The 20,449-nt window shown below is 47.9% G+C and overlaps 1 protein-coding gene across 1 annotated transcript in view; it reads right to left on the bottom strand.

Annotated features, from left to right (window-relative positions):
- LOC137503709 (vomeronasal type-2 receptor 1-like) overlaps positions 1-12,476 on the bottom strand; it is a 43,059-nt gene extending 30,583 nt beyond the window's left edge. The window contains exon 1 of the mRNA XM_068233633.1: positions 12,460-12,476. The gene's annotated coding sequence lies outside the window, so the exon portion shown is untranslated. The remainder of the gene's footprint in view (positions 1-12,459) is intronic.
- Between the last annotated feature and the right edge of the window lie 7,973 nt (positions 12,477-20,449).

The raw sequence follows: 20,449 nt of genomic DNA, 5'->3' as shown, positions 1-20,449 counted from the left end.
GGCCGAACGCACTCGTCCAGGTGTCAGTGGTGAGGTGAACCTTGCAGGCAACGGCATTCTTCAAGCTTCGGGTTATTTAGCTGACCACGTGCTCATGCAACTCAGGCACTGCAGAGCGCGCAAAGTGGTAGCGGCTGGGAACCACGTAACGTGGGATGGCCACTGACATCATGCCCTTGAAGCTGTTTGTCTCCACCACTCGATATGGCAGCATTTCGCAGGCCAGAAGCTTGGCTATGCTGGCTGGCTGTTACTGCCACGGCCCGGGGGTCATTTGCTGGCAATTTCCTCTTGTGCTCAAACATCTCAGAGACAGACAACTCAACCGTAGCGCTGCACACCGAAGGGCTGTTGGTTGTTGTGTTTGATGAACACTGGGAGACCTCAAGAGCACTAGTCCGGAAAGTGACAGTGTCAGCATCGTCTGATGTTTGTGAATGTTGTGAACCACGCAATGGCTGGGCTACTGCTGCTGCTGAGGCGGGTCTGGTGGTGAGTCTGGTGAACCCAAGGGAGGCAGTGTTGCTGGTGGTACCCTGTCCTGCCGCGTTTGCCCACAGAGTGGGATGTTTGGATAGAATGTGGCGGCTCATGCTGGTGGTGGAGAGGTTGTTAATACTTTTCCCCCTGCTCAGGCGGGTCTTGCACACCTTGCAAATCGCCATGGTAACATCCTCAGTGCAGTCTTCAAAGAAAGCCCAGACTTTAACTGGCTGAGGACTCGGACCTCGTGCGTGATGTGCTGGTGCTGCTTAACCCACTGCTGGACGCTTGAGAGGTCATCCAAGTAATTATCTGGTCCTGTTCTTTTGGATCTGTGAGGGTTGTTGTCCTGGACAACATGGGCAGTATTGAGTGGGTTTTCTTGGGTGCTCCCCTGTGGCCTGTACGTGAACCGTCAGGGGAAACACCTCTTCCCTTGCCCCTCCCTCTTTCACCGGATTTCTTCCTCATTTCACTTATCCTTAAAGTACACGCTGACTGGCAGCAGTACAGTGGCAGTACAGAAATGCTATACAGTGGTGGGTGAGCGGTGTACCACTATTGTCAGCAGTGACACAGAGCACAATGCTATACAGTGGCGGGTGAGCGGTGTACTACTGTTCCCAGCAGACACAGAGTGGAAGTAAACACAATGCTATATAGTGTGGCTGAGCCGTGTACACAGAGTGGCATTAAACACAATGCTATATAGTCTGCTATATAGTCACCCCGAACAGGGTGATGTTCTGCAGAACCCAAACAGTGGCAAACACTGTTCGCCCAACACTACTGGGAGGGAACGCAGATTTTAGTACCTAAACACACGATACAACATGTTTTCCGGGGTCGGACTCTGAGGCACATACAGATGGTCCCGATCATCATCCTCATCATACAACTCTTCTCCTGAGTCTGACCCACCCACCACCTCTGCCACCCCAACATCCCCAGACACAGACCCCTCATCGTCCTCAACATTAACTTGGGATGCTGGCCTGAGCCAGACCTCCTCCTCCACATCAGGCCCCATCATCTCCTCAATGGCAGCCCTCATTAATCGCTCTGGCGACGGACTGATGGACACAACGTTCTCCTCCGGGGAGGGCTGCTGCTGACCACTGGCTGCTGGGGTGGATGTTATAGCTTGCGTGGGGCGTTGGCTGTTGCTGTTGTTGGGAGTGCTGCTCACAGCGGAGGTCTCTGGGGAACTCATGTTGAGCTCATATAGTGGTTGACGGTGAGTGGAGTATTACTGATCCCAGCAATATACACACTGACTGGCAGAGTACGCAATGCTATATAGTGTGGCTGAGCGGTGTACATAGAGTGGCAGTAAACACAATGCTATATAGTCTGGCTGAGCGAGCGGTGTACTACTGTTCCCAGCAGAATCAGAGTGGCAGTAAACAATGGTATATAGTCTGGCTGAGCGGTGTACACAGAGTGTCAGTAAACAATGGTATATAGTCTGGCTGAGCGAGCGGTGTACTACTGTTCCCAGCAGAATCAGAGTGGCAGTAAACAATGGTATATAGTCTGGCTGAGCGGTGTACACAGAGTGTCAGTAAACAATGGTATATAGTCTGGCTGAGCGGTGTACACACAATGCTATATAGTCTGCTATATAGTGTCAGTAAACAATGGTATATAGTCTGGCTGAGCGAGCGGTGTACTACTGTTCCCAGCAGAATCAGAGTGGCAGTAAACAATGGTATATAGTCTGGCTGAGCGGTGTACACAGAGTTTCAGTAAACAATGGTATATAGTCTGGCTGAGCGGTGTACACAGAGTGTCAGTAAACAATGGTATATAGTCTGGCTGAGCGGTGTACACAGAGTGGCAGTAAACACAATGCTATATAGTCTGGCTGAGCGAGCGGTGTACTACTGTTCCCAGCAGAATCAGAGTGGCAGTAAACAATGGTATATAGTCTGGCTGAGCGGTGTACACAGAGTGTCAGTAAACAATGGTATATAGTCTGGCTGAGCGGTGTACACAGAGTGTCAGTAAACAATGGTATATAGTCTGGCTGAGCGGTGTACACAGAGTGGCAGTAAACACAATGCTATATACTCTGGCTGAGCGAGCGGTGTACTACTGTTCCCAGCAGACACAGAACAGTAAACAGAATGCTATATAGTGTGGCTGAGCGAGCGGTGTACCACTATTCCCAGCAGACACAGAACAGTAAACAGAATGCTATATAGTGTGGCTGAGCGAGCGGTGTACCACTATTCCCAGCAGACACAGAACAGTAAACAGAATGCTATATAGTGTGGCTGAGCGAGCGGTGTACCACTATTCCCAGCAGACACAGAACAGTAAACAGAATGCTATATAGTGTGGCTGAGCGAGCGGTGTACCACTATTCCCAGCAGACACAGAACAGTGAACAGAATGCTATATAGTGTGGCTGAGCGAGCGGTGTACCACTATTCCCAGCAGACACAGAACAGTGAACAGAATGCTATATAGTGTGGCTGAGCGAGCGGTGTACCACTATTCCCAGCAGACACAGAGTGGCAGTAAACAGAATGCTATATAGTGTGGCTGAGCGAGGTACACAGAGTGGCAGTAAACAGAATGCTATATAGTGTGGCTGAGCAAGCGGTGTACTACTATTCCCAGCAGACACAGAGTGGCAGTAAACAGAATGCTATATAGTGTGGCTGAGCGAGGTACACAGAGTGGCAGTAAACAGAATGCTATATAGTGTGGCTGAGCAAGCGGTGTACTACTGTTCCCAGCAGACACAGAACAGTACACAGAATGCTATATAGTGTGGCTGAACGAGCGGTGTACTACTGTTCCCAGCAGACACAGAACAGTACACAGAATGCTATATAGTGTGGCTGAACGAGCGGTGTACTACTGTTCCCAGCAGACACAGAACAGTACACAGAATGCTATATAGTGTGGCTGAACGAGCGGTGTACTACTGTTCCCAGCAGACACAGAACAGTACACAGAATGCTATATAGTGTGGCTGAACGAGCGGTGTACTACTGTTCCCAGCAGCGACACACAATGACTGGGGGGGACCCTGGCTAGCGTGGCTGGAGCGCGAACTACCCTGCCTGCCTACCCAAAGCTAAACCCACAGACAAATGGCGGAGATATGACGTGGTTCGGGTATTTATTTACCCGAACCACGTGACAGTTCGGCCAATCAGAGCGCGTTCGGGTCCGAACCACGTGACCCGTTCGGCCAATCACAGCGCTAGCCGAACGTTCGGGGAACGTTCGGCCATGCGCTCTTAGTTCGGCCATATGGCCGAACGGTTTGGCCGAGCACCGTCAGGTGTTCGGCCGAACTCGAACATCACCCGAACAGGGTGATGTTCTGCAGAACCCGAACAGTGGCGAACACTGTTCGCCCAACACTAGCTCCTTGTCATTATCAATAAGGCAGTGACAGTTGTCTGTTACAGGAACTGTCAGAGCTGGACTGAGCTGTATGATCACCCCACAGTACAGCTGCCAGCAGCACATTGTAAGCTCCTTGTCATTGTCAATAAGGCAGTGACAGTTGTCTGTTACAGGAACTGTCAGAGCTGGACTGAGCTGTATGATCACCCCACAGTATAGCTGCCAGCAGCACAGTGTAAGCTCCTTGTTACCAATAAGGCAGTGACAGTTGTCTGTTACAGGAACTGTCAGAGCTGCACTGAGCTGTATGATCACCCCACAGTACAGCTGCCAGCAGCACATTGTAAGCTCCTTGTCATTATCAATAAGGCAGTGACAGTTGTCTGTTACAGGAACTGTCAGAGCTGGACTGAGCTGCATGATCACCCCACAGTATAGCTGCCAGCAGCACATTGTAAGCTCCTTGTCATTATCAATAAGGCAGTGACAGTTGTCTGTTACAGGAACTGTCAAAGCTGGACTGAGCTGTATGATCACCCCACAGTATAGCTACCAGCAGCACATTGTAAGCTCCTTGTCATTATCAATAAAGCAGTGACAGTTGTCTGTTACAGGAACTGTCAGAGCTGGACTGAGCTGCATGATCACCCCACAGTACAGCTGCCAGCAGCACAGTGTAAGCTCCTTGTCATTATCAATAAGGCAGTGACAGTTGTCTGTTACAGGAACTGTCAGAGCTGGACTGAGCTGCATGATCACCCCACAGTATAGCTACCAGCAGCACATTGTAAGCTCCTTGTCATTATCAATAAGGCAGTGACAGTTGTCTGTTACAGGAACTGTCAGAGCTGGACTGAGCTGCATGATCACCCCACGGTATAGCTGCCAGCAGCACATTGTAAGCTCCTTGTCATTATCAATAAGGCAGTGACAGTTGTCTGTTACAGGAACTGTCAGAGCTGCACTGAGCTGTATGATCACCCCGCAGTACAGCTGCCAGCAACACATTGTAAGCTCCTTGTCATTACCAATAAGGCAGTGACAGTTGTCTGTTACAGGAACTGTCAGAGCTAGACTGAGCTGTATGATCACCCCACAGTACAGCTGCCAGCAGCACAGTGTAAGCTCCTTGTCATTATCAATAAGGCAGTGACAGTTGTCTGTTACAGAAACTGTCAGAGCTGGACTGAGCTGTATGATCACCACACAGTACAGCTGCCAGCAGCACATTGTAAGCTCCTTGTCATTATCAATAAGGCAGTGACAGTTGTCTGTTACAGGAACTGTCAGAGCTGGACTGAGCTGTATGATCACCCCACAGTATAGCTGCCAGCAGCACATTGTAAGCTCCTTGTCATTATCAATAAGGCAGAGAGAGTTGTCTGTTACAGGAACTGTCAGAGCTGGACTGAGCTGCATGATCACCCCACAGTACAGCTGCCAGCAGCACATTGTAAGCCCCATGTCATTACCAATAAGGCAGTGACGGTTGTCTGTTACAGGAACTGTCAGAGCTGGACTGAGCTGCATGATCACCACACAGTACAGCTGCCAGCAGCACATTGTAAGCTCCTTGTCATTATCAATAAGGCAGTGACAGTTGTCTGTTACAGGAACTGTCAGAGCTGGACTGAGCTGCATGATCACCACACAGTACAGCTGCCAGCAGCACATTGTAAGCTCCTTGTCCTTATCAATAAGGCAGTGACAGTTGTCTGTTACAGGAACTGTCAGAGCTGGACTGAGCTGTATGATCACCCCACAGTATAGCTGCCAGCAGCACAGTGTAAGCTCCTTGTCATTATCAATAAGGCAGTGACAGTTGTCTGTTACAGGAACTGTCAGAGCTGGACTGAGCTGTATGATCACCTCACAGTACAGCTGCCAGCAGCACATTGTAAGCTCCTTGTCATCAGGGCCGGATTTGTATCTCTTAGTGCCCTAGGCCAACTGTCAAAAACCGCCCCCCCCCCACACACACACACACACAAAATATTACAGCCCCCCCCCCCCCCCCATACTTGCCGCCCAGGCTTGTAATGGTAATCTGGCATCTTAGGTCCTCCAGCTCTGCATACATGCGTGTGCCAGCCATTAGACAGTGGTAAAGATTAGATTGTGAGCTCCTCTGAGGGCAGTCAGTGACATGACTATGTGCTCTGTAAAGTGCTGCAGAAGATGTCAGTGCTATATAAATACATAATAATAATATGGTAGGACATTACACTATGACTATGGTAGGATTAGAGTGTGAGCTCCTCTGAGGACAGTCAGTGACATGACTATGTACTCTGTAATGTGCTGCAGAAGATGTCAGTGCTATATAAATACATAATAATAATATGGTAGGACATTAGACTATGACTATGGTAGGATTAGATTGTGAGCTCCTCTGAGGACAGTCAGTGACATAACTATGTACTCTGTAATGTGCTGCAGGAGATGTCAGTGCTATATAAATACATAATAATAATATGGTGGGACATTAGATTATGACTATGGTAGGATTAGAGTGTGAGCTCCTCTGAGGACAGTCAGTGACATGACTATGTACTCTGTACTGTGCTGCAGAAGATGTCAGTGCTATATAAATACATAATAATAATATGGTAGGACATTAGATTATGACTATGGTAGGATTAGATTGTGAGCTCCTCTGAGGACAGTCAGTGACATGACTATGTACTCTGTAATGTGCTGCAGAAGATGTCAGTGCTATATAAATACATAATAATAATATGGTAGGACATTAGACTATGACTATGGTAGGATTAGATTGTGAGCTCCTCTGAGGACAGTCAGTGACATGACTATGAACTCTGTAATGTGCTGCAGAAGATGTCAGTGCTATATAAATACATAATAATAATATGGTAGGACATTAGACCATGACTATGGTAGGATTAGATTGTGAGCTCCTCTGAGGACAGTCAGTGACATGACTATGTACTCTGTAATGTGCTGCAGGAGATATCAGTGCTATATAAATACATAATAATAATATGGTAGGACATTACACTATGACTGTGGTAGGATTAGATTGTGAGCTCCTAGGAGGACAGTCAGTGACATGACTATGTACTCTGTAATGTGCTGCAGGAGATGTCAGTGCTATATAAATACATAATAATAATATGGTAGGACATTAGACTATGACAATGCAGGGATTAGATTGTGAGCTCCTCTGAGGAAAGTCAGTGACATGACTATGTACTCTGTAATGTGCTGCAGAAGATGCCAGTGCTATATAAATACATAATAATAATATGGTAGGACATTAGACTATGACTATGGTAGGATTAGATTGTGAGCTCCTCTGAGGACAGTCAGTGACATGACTATGTACTCTGTAATGTGCTGCAGAAGATGTCAGGGCTATATAAATACATAATAATATGGTAGGACATTAGACTATGACTATGGTAGGATTATAGTGTGAGCTCCTCTGAGGACAGTCAGTGACATGACTATGTACTCTGTAATGTGCTGCAGGAGATATCAGTGCTATATAAATACATAATAATAATATGGTAGGACATTAGACTATGACTATGGTAGGATTAGATTGTGAGCTCCTCTGAGGACAGTCAGTGACATGACTATGTACTCTGTAATGTGCTGCAGAAGATGTCAGGGCTATATAAATACATAATAATATGGTAGGACATTAGACTATGACTATGGTAGGATTATAGTGTGAGCTCCTCTGAGGACAGTCAGTGACATGACTATGTACTCTGTAATGTGCTGCAGGAGATATCAGTGCTATATAAATACATAATAATAATATGGTAGGACATTAGACTATGACTATGGTAGGATTAGATTGTGAGCTCCTCTGAGGACAGTCAGTGACATGACTATGTACTCTGTAATGTGCTGCAGAAGATGTCAGGGCTATATAAATACATAATAATATGGTAGGACATTAGACTATGACTATGGTAGGATTATAGTGTGAGCTCCTCTGAGGACAGTCAGTGACATGACTATGTACTCTGTAATGTGCTGCAGGAGATATCAGTGCTATATAAATACATAATAATAATATGGTAGGACATTACACTATGACTATGGTAGGATTAGAGTGTGAGCTCCTCTGAGGACAGTCAGTGACAGGACTATGTGCTCTGTAATGTGTTGCAGGAGATGTCAGGGCTATATAAATACATAATAATATGGTAGGACATTAGACTATGACTATGGTAGGATTAGAGTGTGAGCTCCTCTGAGGACAGTCAGTGACATGACTATGCACTCTGTAATGTGCTGCAGAAGATGTCAGTGCTATATAAATACATAATAATATGGTAGGACATTAGACTGTGACTATGGTAGGATTAGATTGTGAGCTCCTCTGAGGACAGTCAGTGACATGACTATGTACTCTGTAATGTGCTGCAGGAAATGCCAGTGCTATATAAATACATAATAATAATATGGTAGGACACTAGACTATCACTATGGTAGGATTAGATTGTGAGCTCCTCTGAGGACAGTCAGTGACATGCCTATGTACTCTGTAATGTGCTGCAGAAGATGTCAGTGCTATATAAATACATAATAATAATATGGTAGGACATTATACTGTGACTATGGTAGGATTAGATTGTGAGCTCCTCTGAGGACAGTCAGTGACATGACTATGTACTCTGTAATGTGCTGCAGAAGATGTCAGTGCTATATAAATACATAATAATAATATGGTAGGACATTACACTATGACTACGATAGGATTAGAGTGTGAGCTCCTCTGAGGACAGTCAGTGACATGACTATGTACTCTGTAATGTGCTGCAGAAGATGTCAGTGCTATATAAATACATAATAATAATATGGTAGGACATTAGACTATGACTATGGTAGGATTAGATTGTGAGCTCCTCTGAGGACAGTCAGTGACATGACTATGTACTCTGTAATGTGCTGCAGAAGATGTCAGTGCTATATAAATACATAATAATAATATGGTAGGACATTAGACTATGACTATGGTAGGATTAGAGTGTGAGCTCCTCTCTGAGGACAGTCAGTGACATGACTATGTGCTCTGTAATGTGCTGCAGAAGATGTCAGTGCTAGATAAATACATAATAATAATATGGTAGGACATTAGACTATGACAATGCAGGGATTAGATTGTGAGCTCCTCTGAGGGCAGTCAGTGACATGACTATGTACTCTGTAATGTGCTGCAGGAGATATCAGTGCTATATAAATACATAATAATAATATGGTAGGACATTACACTATGACTATGGTAGGATTAGAGTGTGAGCTCCTCTGAGGACAGTCAGTGACAGGACTATGTGCTCTGTAATGTGCTGCAGGAGATGTCAGGGCTATATAAATACATAATAATATGGTAGGACATTAGACTATGACTATGGTAGGATTATAGTGTGAGCTCCTCTGAGGACAGTCAGTGACATGACTATGTACTCTGTAATGTGCTGCAGAAGATGTCAGTGCTATATAAATACATAATAATAATATGGTAGGACATTAGACTATGACTATGGTAGGATTAGAGTGTGAGCTCCTCTGAGGACAGTCAGTGACATGACTATGTACTCTGTAATGTGCTGCAGAAGATGTCAGTGCTATATAAATACATAATAATAATATGGTAGGACATTACACTATGACTACGATAGGATTAGAGTGTGAGCTCCTCTGAGGACAGTCAGTGACATGACTATGTACTCTGTAATGTGCTGCAGAAGATGTCAGTGCTATATAAATACATAATAATAATATGGTAGGACATTAGACTATGACTATGGTAGGATTAGATTGTGAGCTCCTCTGAGGACAGTCAGTGACATGACTATGTACTCTGTAATGTGCTGCAGAAGATGTCAGTGCTATATAAATACATAATAATAATATGGTAGGACATTAGACTATGACTATGGTAGGATTAGAGTGTGAGCTCCTCTCTGAGGACAGTCAGTGACATGACTATGTGCTCTGTAATGTGCTGCAGAAGATGTCAGTGCTAGATAAATACATAATAATAATATGGTAGGACATTAGACTATGACAATGCAGGGATTAGATTGTGAGCTCCTCTGAGGGCAGTCAGTGACATGACTATGTACTCTGTAATGTGCTGCAGGAGATATCAGTGCTATATAAATACATAATAATAATATGGTAGGACATTACACTATGACTATGGTAGGATTAGAGTGTGAGCTCCTCTGAGGACAGTCAGTGACAGGACTATGTGCTCTGTAATGTGCTGCAGGAGATGTCAGGGCTATATAAATACATAATAATATGGTAGGACATTAGACTATGACTATGGTAGGATTATAGTGTGAGCTCCTCTGAGGACAGTCAGTGACATGACTATGTACTCTGTAATGTGCTGCAGAAGATGTCAGTGCTATATAAATACATAATAATAATATGGTAGGACATTAGACTATGACTATGGTAGGATTAGAGTGTGAGCTCCTCTGAGGACAGTCAGTGACATGACTATGTACTCTGCAATGTGCTGCAGGAGATGTCAGGGCTATATAAATACATAATAATAATATGGTAGGACATTAGACTATGACTATGGTAGGATTAGATTGTGAGCTCCTCTGAGGACAGTCAGTGACAGGACTATGTGCTCTGTAATGTGCTGCAGGAGATGTCAGGGCTATATAAATACATAATAATAATATGGTAGGACATTAGACTATGACTATGGTAGGATTAGATTGTGAGCTCCTCTGAGGACAGTCAGTGACATGACTATGTGCTCTGTAATGTGCTGCAGAAGATGTCAGTGCTAGATAAATACATAATAATAATATGGTAGGACATTAGACTGTGACTATGGTAGGATTAGAGTGTGAGCTCCTCTGAGGACAGTCAGTGACATGACTATGTACTCTGTAATGTGCTGCAGGAGATGTCAGTGCTATATAAATACATAATAATAATATGGTAGGACATTAGACTATGACTATGGTAGGATTAGAGTGTGAGCTCCTCTGAGGACAGTCAGTGACATGACTATGTACTCTGTAATGTGCTGCAGGAGATGTCAGTGCTATATGAATACATAATAATAATATGGCAGGACATTAGACTATGAATATGGTAGGATTAGAGTGTGAGCTCCTCTGAGGACAGTCAGTGACATGACTATGTACACTGTAAAGTGCTGCAGAAGATGTCAGTGCTATATAAATACATAATAATAATATGGTAGGACATTAGACTGTGACTATGGTAGGATTAGATTGTGAGCTCCTCTGAGGCTGTCTGCACCTGTGCAGTAGCATGCATACAGTCAGTCTCAGCTTTATATGCCGGTGCTTGAGTGGTTTTGATACTGCGGAGATGCAGTGCAGCTGCACTTTGAGGCCTCGTTCAAACTATATGCGCTGCTTTGCGTATTTCAGCAGAACATATGGTGTGCGATCAACAAGAACATCAGAAGTGCACAGACAGCACTTCTGACATTCAGACTATGGATGCTGCGCAGCAGTGCGATGTGCTATTGCTGATCCCATTCACAGTAATGATTGAATGGGATCAGCAGCACAAAGCACGGCAACGCAGATGGCGTGCAAATCGCGTGCACTTTTGTTCCGAACGCACAGCCATCTGCATTGCCTAATGTGAACGATGCCTGATGGTCTGAGCGCTGGATCGGCGTGGCACCGGAGGACAAGAAAAGCCTCTTTATGTTCCAGAGGCTTCCTCCTACCAATGTAAGTATCCAAATGTGTCCAAGCCTCAAAGGTTTGGTCTAAAGGCTTTTGGGTTTAATGCTGGCTACACACGGTGCGTTTCCGACGATTCGATTATTTCCGAGCATTTCTGAGCACATTTCGATGATTTTAGGTCGATTGCAATGTAAAGTATGGCAAATCGACCTAACAATCCATTGAAACGCGAATCTGACATGTCGGAAATAAACGAATCGACGGGAATCGAGCAGTGCATCGAGTGCGGGAATGCACCGTGTGTAGCCAGCATTAGAGAGAGGGAGAGGAGAAGATAGGGGAGAACAAAAGAATGGAGAAAAGGAGGTGAAGGTGGGCAATTTGGGGGGAGAGGGCATAGAGAATGCGAGAAGGGAGAACTATAAAGAGTACAAGTGAGGGGACAATTATGGCGAAAGAGAGGGGACAATTATGGCAAAAAAGAGGATAGCAAAGGACAGGAGGAGAGAGATAGGAAAAGAGTGACACAAAGTAGAGGAAAGGAGAGAGAGTGGTAGAGAGGCAGAGAGTGGTAGAGAGGCAGGGAGTGGGGGGAGGGGGCAAAAGACAGAGTGGAGGGGGATATCAGGGAAGTGTCCCAGCCTTTGCTGTTTCCTTCTCCCCCAAATACAAAATTGAAAGGAAAAGGGAGACAGAGGAAGGAAGAGGAGCAAATGAGAAGGAAAGGATAGAGATGGGGAAGGAAGGAAAAGAGGTAGCTAGAGCAAAAGATAGGACAGGAAAAGAGAGTAAGAAAAGTGCAGAAGAAAGGAGATGTTTCTCAGGGAGACAGAATAAGCAATACAATAACCAGGCTGAGACGAAGCATTCAGCTGCAGCTGCCAAGTGAGCTTATCTACAGACATTGTATTGCAGCTGTTTGTTTACTTACTCGTCCCAGCCTGGTCTTCTGATTTGAAGTGTGACACCTCCGTGCTCTGCCCCCATAGCTCCAAAGACGCTGATCCCTGGGTGGGCGCTTGTATTCTAATGCTAATTGATCTCATTAATGGAGATAAGCAGGAGAGAGCCGTGGACAGCATTTCCCGGAGGAGAGGAAGTACAGGATCTTTGATCTTCCCGCCACTCTGTACTGAAGGCAAGGGGGCGGAGTCAGTGTTGTTTGTAAACACACCAGTGTCTCTTCCGTACATCTGCGCCCACCATCTTATTGAAGTTCAAACTGCAGGGAAAGTCAGGCAGCCGCTTTATTGGGGACGGACTACGGATACAAAGCTGCCTGTTTGTAGTCCGTGTCTCTTTGTCCCCAAACCAGTCGCCGCACACGGAACAGACTTTGTCCGTGTGGTCTGCAGATATGTGTTGGGAGGGGGAGTGTTGTAGTAACGGAGGGGTAGAGCCCAGCGAGCAGAGAGGAGTCACACGGAGAAAGTGCAGGCTGCAAATGGCGGCCAGGTGGGCCGCAGGCAGCACGAATGAATGGAGGGTCATCTGCTCTGCTGCACACACTTTCTGCCCCTCAGCCGCCCCAAGCAGAGCTGAATTTCTGGCTCCCTAGGCCATGGCCTATGTGGCCTAGCCAGAAATCCGGCCCTGCCCACAGTACAGCTGCCAGCAGCACATTGTACCCTCCTTGTCATTATCAATAAGGCAGTGACAGTTGTCTGTTACAGGAACTGTCAGAGCTGGACTGAGCTGCATGATCACCCCAAAGTACAGCTGCCAGCAGCACATTGTAAGCTCCTTGTCATTATCAATAAGGCAGTGACAGTTGTCTGTTACAGGAACTGTCAGAGCTGGACTGAGCTGCATGATCACCTCACAGTACAGCTGCCAGCAGCACAGTGTAAGCTCCTTGTCATTATCAATAAGGCAGTGACAGTTGTCTGTTACAGGAACTGTCAGAGCTGGACTGAGCTGCATGATCACCCCACAGTACAGCTGCCAGCAGCACATTGTAAGCTCCTTGTCATTACCAATAAGGCAGTGACAGTTGTCTGTTACAGGAACTGTCAGAGCTGGACTGAGCTGTATGATCACCCCGCAGTATAGCTGCCAGCAGCACATTGTAAGCTCCTTGTCATTATCAATAAGGCAGTGAGAGTTGTCTGTTACAGGAACTGTCAGAGCTGGACTGAGCTGTATGATCACCCCACAGTACAGCTGCCAGCAGCACATTGTACCCTCCTTGTCATTATCAATAAGGCAGTGACAGTTGTCTGTTACAGGAACTGTCAGAGCTGGACTGAGCTGCATGATCACCCCACAGTATAGCTGCCAGCAGCACATTGTACCCTCCTTGTCATTATCAATAAGGCAGTGACTGTCTGTTACAGGAACTGTCAGAGCTGGACTGAGCTGCATGATCACCTCACAGTACAGCTGCCAGCAGCACAGTGTAAGCTCCTTGTCATTATCAATAAGGCAGTGACAGTTGTCTGTTACAGGAACTGTCAGAGCTGGACTGAGCTGTATGATCACCCCACAGTACAGCTGCCAGCAGCACATTGTACCCTCCTTGTCATTACCAATAAGGCAGTGAGAGTTGTCTGTTACAGGAACTGTCAGATCTGGACTGAGCTGTATGATCACCCCACAGTATAGCTGCCAGCAGCACATTGTAAGCTCCTTGTCATTACCAATAAGGCAGTGACAGTTGTCTGTTACAGGAACTGTCAGAGCTGGACTGAGCTGTATGATCACCCCACAGTATAGCTGCCAGCAGCACATTGTAAGCTCCTTGTCATTACCAATAAGGCAGTGACAGTTGTCTGTTACAGGAACTGTCAGAGCTGGACTGAGCTGTATGATCACCCCACAGTACAGCTGCCAGCAGCACATTGTACCCTCCTTGTCATTATCAATAAGGCAGTGACAGTTGTCTGTTACAGGAACTGTCAGAGCTGGACTGAGCTGTATGATCACCCCGCAGTATAGCTGCCAGCAGCACATTGTAAGCTCCTTGTCATTGTCAATAAGGCAGTGAGAGTTGTCTGTTACAGGAACTGTCAGAGCTGGACTGAGCTGCATGATCACCCCACAGTACAGCTGCCAGCAGCACATTGTAAGCTCCTTGTCATTATCAATAAGGCAGTGACAGTTGTCTGTTACAGGAACTGTCAGAGCTGGACGGAGCTGCATGATCACCCCACAGTACAGCTGCCAGCAGCACATTGTAAGCTCCTTGTCATTATCAATAAGGCAGTGACAGTTGTCTGTTACAGGAACTTTCAGGGCTGGACTGAGCTGTATGATCACCCTACAGTATAGCTGCCAGCAGCACATTGTAAGCTCCTTGTCATTACCAATAAGGTAGTGAGAGTTGTCTGTTACAGGAACTGTCAGAGCTGGACTGAGCTGCATGATCACCCCACAGTACAGCTGCCAGCAGCACATTGTAAGCTCCTTGTCATCCTACTAATATAATAAATGGGAAAGTTCGGATGTTTGGATGTTTGGATGTTTGTTACTCGATCACGCAAAAACGGCTGAACGGATTTGAATGAAATTTGGCACACACATAGTACAGTACCTGGAATAAAGTATAGGATACTTTTTATTCTCATAACCAAAAAGAGACAAATACAAATTTCACTGGAAAATGTAAACTGCAGCCACTCTTACACTGTTACCCTGGAGGTGTGTTTAGCTTCTAAGGGTAGAATGGTTAATTTGCATATATTCAGCAGTGATGCATTGTGGGAGACATCTCAAGCTCACTCCAACCTGAATTATCGCAAATTCTTTCTGTTTTAAGAAAGCAAACTTTTGTTTTTCTTAACATCTTAGTAAGGGGGCTTTTAGGACCATTGTAGTCCCTTACACACTCCAATGAGTTCTGGGTCACCATGAGCTTGCTGGGTAGTCTGTACCTCTCGGTGTACAAGCCCTACTGCATAGAGCCAAATTAATTCATGCCATGCACTGATGAGGATCAAACAATCCAAAACAGTCTGTATGCATGTTGGATTGTTATGGCGCTGTACAAATTAACAAGCTGACACATCATTGCATTCCAGCAGTTCTGGAGGTGTGTTTAGCTTTTAACCTCTTGACGACCAGCTAACGCTGATCAGTGGTGCTCAGCAGAGCTCGAATATTCGAGTAGCTCGAATATTCGAGCTCTTTTCCAGCTATTCGAGCTCGGTATTCGAGCTCCGAATAGCTGTAGCTATTCGAATGGGCTATTCGCGTACACTCGAATAGCCCATTCACTATTCGAGCAAACGGCGCTATTCGAGCTCGGTACCGAGCTCGAATAGCGTCATAGCCCAGATTGATGTCCTTAGAGCCAATCAGAGGGCTCCCAGGCCCTCTGACGGCAGCCAATCACAGAGGGGGACCCTGGCCAGCCCCTACCCTATAAATAGCGGCCGCCATGTTACGTTTCTCTGTCCTTGCCTGAGACTTGCATAGAGAGAGAGTTGCTCCTTTGTGCTTTGGCTTAGCAAGAGCTTTATTGTGGTCATTTACCTAGCTTTTTTGCTTACATACACCTCCTATACACACCTATATTGTTGTTAGTTAGTTAGACATTGTATTTTAGTTAGTAGCTTTTGTGTTACATAGAGACAGGCCAGCTGCTGCAGGCTTACAGCTTTAGGCCTCAGGGCCTGCCTGTGTGGGCAGCTGTCCTCCTGTCCTCTGTTTATTTCTCTCTATTCTATACCAGTATTTCTGCTGTCCTTTACTACTGATTGTATTAGTATTGTAGTTATATACTGTAACTGTACTAGGACACTCACTGTCACTGTTCATAGGCTACTAGCTGCTCCTGCGTGTGTGCACTCACCGTCTGTGTAGTGTGTACACACTACACACACTCTATTTCCTTCTGATAACTGATTGATTATTGTAATTGAATATTGTAATTAGTTAGTTGTACTCACTGTTACTACTTACTGTACTAGGAGTCTAGGACACTCAGTCACTGTTCATAGGCTACTAGCTCCTGCGTGTGTGCACTCACTGTCTGTGTACACACTACACACACTCTATTTCCTTCTGATAACTGATTGATTATTGTAATTAGTTAGTTGTACTTACTGTTACTACTTACTGTACTAGGAGTCTAGGACACTCAGTCACTGTTCATAGGCTACTAGCTCCTGCGTGTGTGCACTCACTGTCTGTGTACACACACTACACACACTCTATTTCCTTCTGATAACTGATTGATTATTGTAATTAGTTAGTTGTACTTACTGTTACTACTTACTGTACTAGGAGTCTAGGACACTCAGTCACTGTTCATAGGCTACTAGCTCCTGCGTGTGTGCACTCACTGTCTGTGTACACACACTACACACACTCTATTTCCTTCTGATAACTGATTGATTATTGTAATTAGTTAGTTGTACTTACTGTACTAGGAGTCTAGGACACTCATTCACTGTTCATAGGCTACTAGCTCCTGCGTGTGTGCACTCACTGTCTGTGTACACACTACACACACTCTATTTCCTTCTGATAACTGATTGATTATTGTAATTAGTTAGTTGTACTTACTGACTGTTACTACTTACTTACTTACTGTACTAGGGACACTCACTCAGTCACTGTTCATAGGCTAGCTCCTGCGCGTGTTTGCGTGTGCGTGCACTCACTGTCTGTAGTGTACACACACTAAATTTACTTGTGATTACTACTGATTATTGTAACTGCTAGTTGTACTTCCTGACTGTTACTACTTACTTACTGTACTAGGGACACTCACTCAGTCACCTCACCCACCAACCCACTCCATTAAAGTACCCCACTTTTCACCCGCCCTTTTAAAAAAACTTTTGTCTATACGCCCAAAACATCGAAGATGTCTGGAAGTGGCAGCCAGCGCGGTTTGGGCAAGGGGAAGGGCAGCAAGGGAATCAGGAGGAGAGGGAGCAGCATTGTGGCAAGCCGCGGGCGGGACAGTCAAGCAGCCCATCTATGCATCAGGAGAGGAGTTTGGGGGGTCCTCATCCCAGCAGGACATGTTTCAGGAGGGGGAGGATGTTGATGACCCGGTGACAGACAGAGACTGGGTGCCACCACCTCCAGGGGATGTCGTCCTCAGCAGCTCTGAGGAGGAGGAGGAGGATGCTCTTGTGGGCCTTGCAAGGAGGCGCATCATTGCAAGCATTGGCAGCAGCAGTAGGCAGGTCCCACAGCCTGCTGGTGTCTCAGGCTCAGCAGCAGCAGCAGCAGCATCTGCCAGTACCACCACCAGCCGCACCCAAGCCCCCCAAGCCCCCCCCCCCCCCAACCACCACAGGGAGACAGGCAGCAGCGCTTCCATGCCGTAGGGGGATGTTTCTGTCACCAATCTGGCACTTTTTCACCATGCCCACAGTGTACAGCAAGTACGCCACTTGCAACCACTGTCAGCGGAAGTTGAGCAGAGGTGCAGACCCCTTAAAGTTCTGCACCAGCTCGCTCATCAACCACCTTGCTGCGAAACATTTCCACCAGCATCAGGAGTTCCAGAGGCTGAAGGCATCTGGTGCTGGCAGTGGCACCACACCCATCACTGCACAGCCTTCAGCAGCAGCAGCAACAGCAGCCACCCGCCCTCCTGCTCCTCCAGCAGCACCAGCAGGAGTGCGGAAACGCACTGCTCCTCCCCCCTCTGCAACTCCTGCCGCCGACACTGAGGCCTGTTCTGGCAGCCAGTCCTCAGTGGCCTCCTCCGCTGTGTCTGCTGATTCCCGTGCCAGCAAAAGGCCACGCCAGAGCCTTTTGAGCGAGTCCTTCCAGGGGGTGGTTAGGGCTCTGCCTCCCAGCAGCCGTCGCGTGCGGCAGCTGAACGGCTTGCTGGCACGGGCCATGTGCTCCCAACTCCTGCCGTACACGCTCGTGCAGGAGGGGAGCGACATTCGTGCGCTGCTTGCTTGCGCAGCCCCAGACTGGCAGCTCCCCAGCAGACACTTTTTCTCCCGCAAGGCCATTCCTGCACTGCACCGCTTTGTGATGGCCAATGTGGAGCGAGGGCTGGAGCACGCGGTTGGTGAAAGGGTCCACGTCACCATGGACTCCTGGAGCAGCCGCTTCGGGACAGGCCGCTACCTGTCCTTCACTGTCCACTGGGTCAGCTTGGTGGAAGGGGGTGAGGATGGGAGAGCAGCAGCGGGCACAGCAGCAGCAGCAACACAGTGGGTGGTGCCACCCCGCAGGGTCAGGGGAACTGCAGCAGGTTCCTCCGATCCTCTGCCATCCTCCGGCACACCTGGCCAAACCCCCCGCCTCAGCAGCAGCGTGAAGGCCCGCCACTGCCAAGCGCTGCTGCACTTGGTCAGCCTTGGGAAGACCAAGCTGACGGCAACCCATGTGTTGGCCAAACTCCAGGAGCAGGAGAGGATTTGGCTGACCCCCAGAGGCCTCAGAGTCGGAGAGGTGGTGGCCGACAATGGGGCCAATCTGGTTGCCGCAATAGACAGGGGAAACCTGACCCACATCCCCTGTCTTGCCCACGTGCTGAACCTGGTGGTGCAGAAGTTCTTGCGCACCTACCAGGGGATGGGCGAACTGCTGGAAACGGCAAGGAACGTTGTGCGTCACTTCCGGCGCTCGGCTGCAGCCTGTGCGAGCCTGGAAGACGTGCAAAAGGAGCTGGATCTGCCACACCATCGGCTGATCCTTGACGTTCCGACTCGCTGGAACTCCACCCTGGCAATGTTGGAGCGTCTGGTTGAACAGAAGCACGCTGTCAACCAGTACCTTGCCCTGGCCACTGTTTCCGCCGCTCAGAGAAGGGACAAGACCAGCAACATCCCGTCCATCGTCCCCGATGATGACTGGAGGCACATGCAGCAGGTGTGCTTAGTGCTGGCTCCCTTTCTGCAGGCCACTAACATGGTGAGCAGGGACCATGCTATGGTCTGCGAGTGGGTGCCCCTGGTTTGTCTGCTGAACAGGGCCCTCGATGCTTTGCTGGAACAGGGAGCGGCAGCCTTGGACCAGCAGGAGCGGCAAGCAGCTGCACAGTCCACCTCTGAGGGGGAGGAGGACTTGGTGGAGGTCCCTGACCTTGCTGCTGATGAGGGGGAGCAGCACAGTGCAGCTGAGTTGGTGCGGGGGTGGAGAGAGGATGAGGCTGACGAGGCAGAGGAGGAGGATGAGGACAGCAGCACTGCCGTCGATGTGCCAGCAGACGTGGCCCGCCTCTTCCCAATGGCAGCGCACATGCTGACGTGCCTGCGCAGAGACCCCAGGGTGATCCAGATGAAGCAGAGGGAGGACATCTGGATCAGCATGATGTTGGACCCACTCCTCAAGGGGAAGTTGAGCCAGTTCCTGCCGCCTGCAGGAGGAGACCCAGCGCAACAAATAAGGAGCTTGCAGCAGGCCCTTGTTGAGCGCTTGGAGGAAGCCTTCCCCCAGCCTTCCACCCCCACTGTCCAGCAGCCAGCACAGAGGCAGCAGCAGGTGCCTGCATCCAGCAGCAAGCGCCCCACAGACCTGCTGTCTCTCAGCCACGAGCTCTACAGGACTGTAGAGGCTCCGGCAGCAGTGACTAGAGAGGAGGTGCATGCAGCAGCATCCTCCACCGGTCACAGCCAGCGCCTGACCCGCATGGTGGCTGACTACATGTGGTCCTACAGCGGGCTTGACAGCGATGCCCCTGTTGATCCCATGGAGTATTGGGTCAAGCGCCTGGAGATCTGGAGCGAGCTGGCGCAGTACGCCCTGGAAGTGCTGTCCTGCCCCCCTTCCAGCGTGCTGTCCGAGCGCTGCTTCAGTGCAGCTGGTGGTGTGGTCACCGAGAAACGCTCACGTCTGTCTCACAAGTCTGTGGACAGACTGACGTTTCTCAAGATGAACCAGGCGTGGGTGGAAGGCGAGTTCCTGGCCCCTGTTGTCGGCGAGAGGGGGACATGAACTGGCTAAGAACCATCGTTAATGTGCCTTACCACCCTTTACCACCTCCTGGCTCCTGCTCACTA

Source organism: Hyperolius riggenbachi, chromosome 1, assembly GCF_040937935.1.
Source record: "Hyperolius riggenbachi isolate aHypRig1 chromosome 1, aHypRig1.pri, whole genome shotgun sequence".
Lineage (NCBI taxonomy): Eukaryota > Metazoa > Chordata > Amphibia > Anura > Hyperoliidae > Hyperolius > Hyperolius riggenbachi.
The sequence above is the reverse complement of the archived record's forward strand: the minus strand, read 5'-3'. Positions and strand labels throughout refer to the sequence as shown.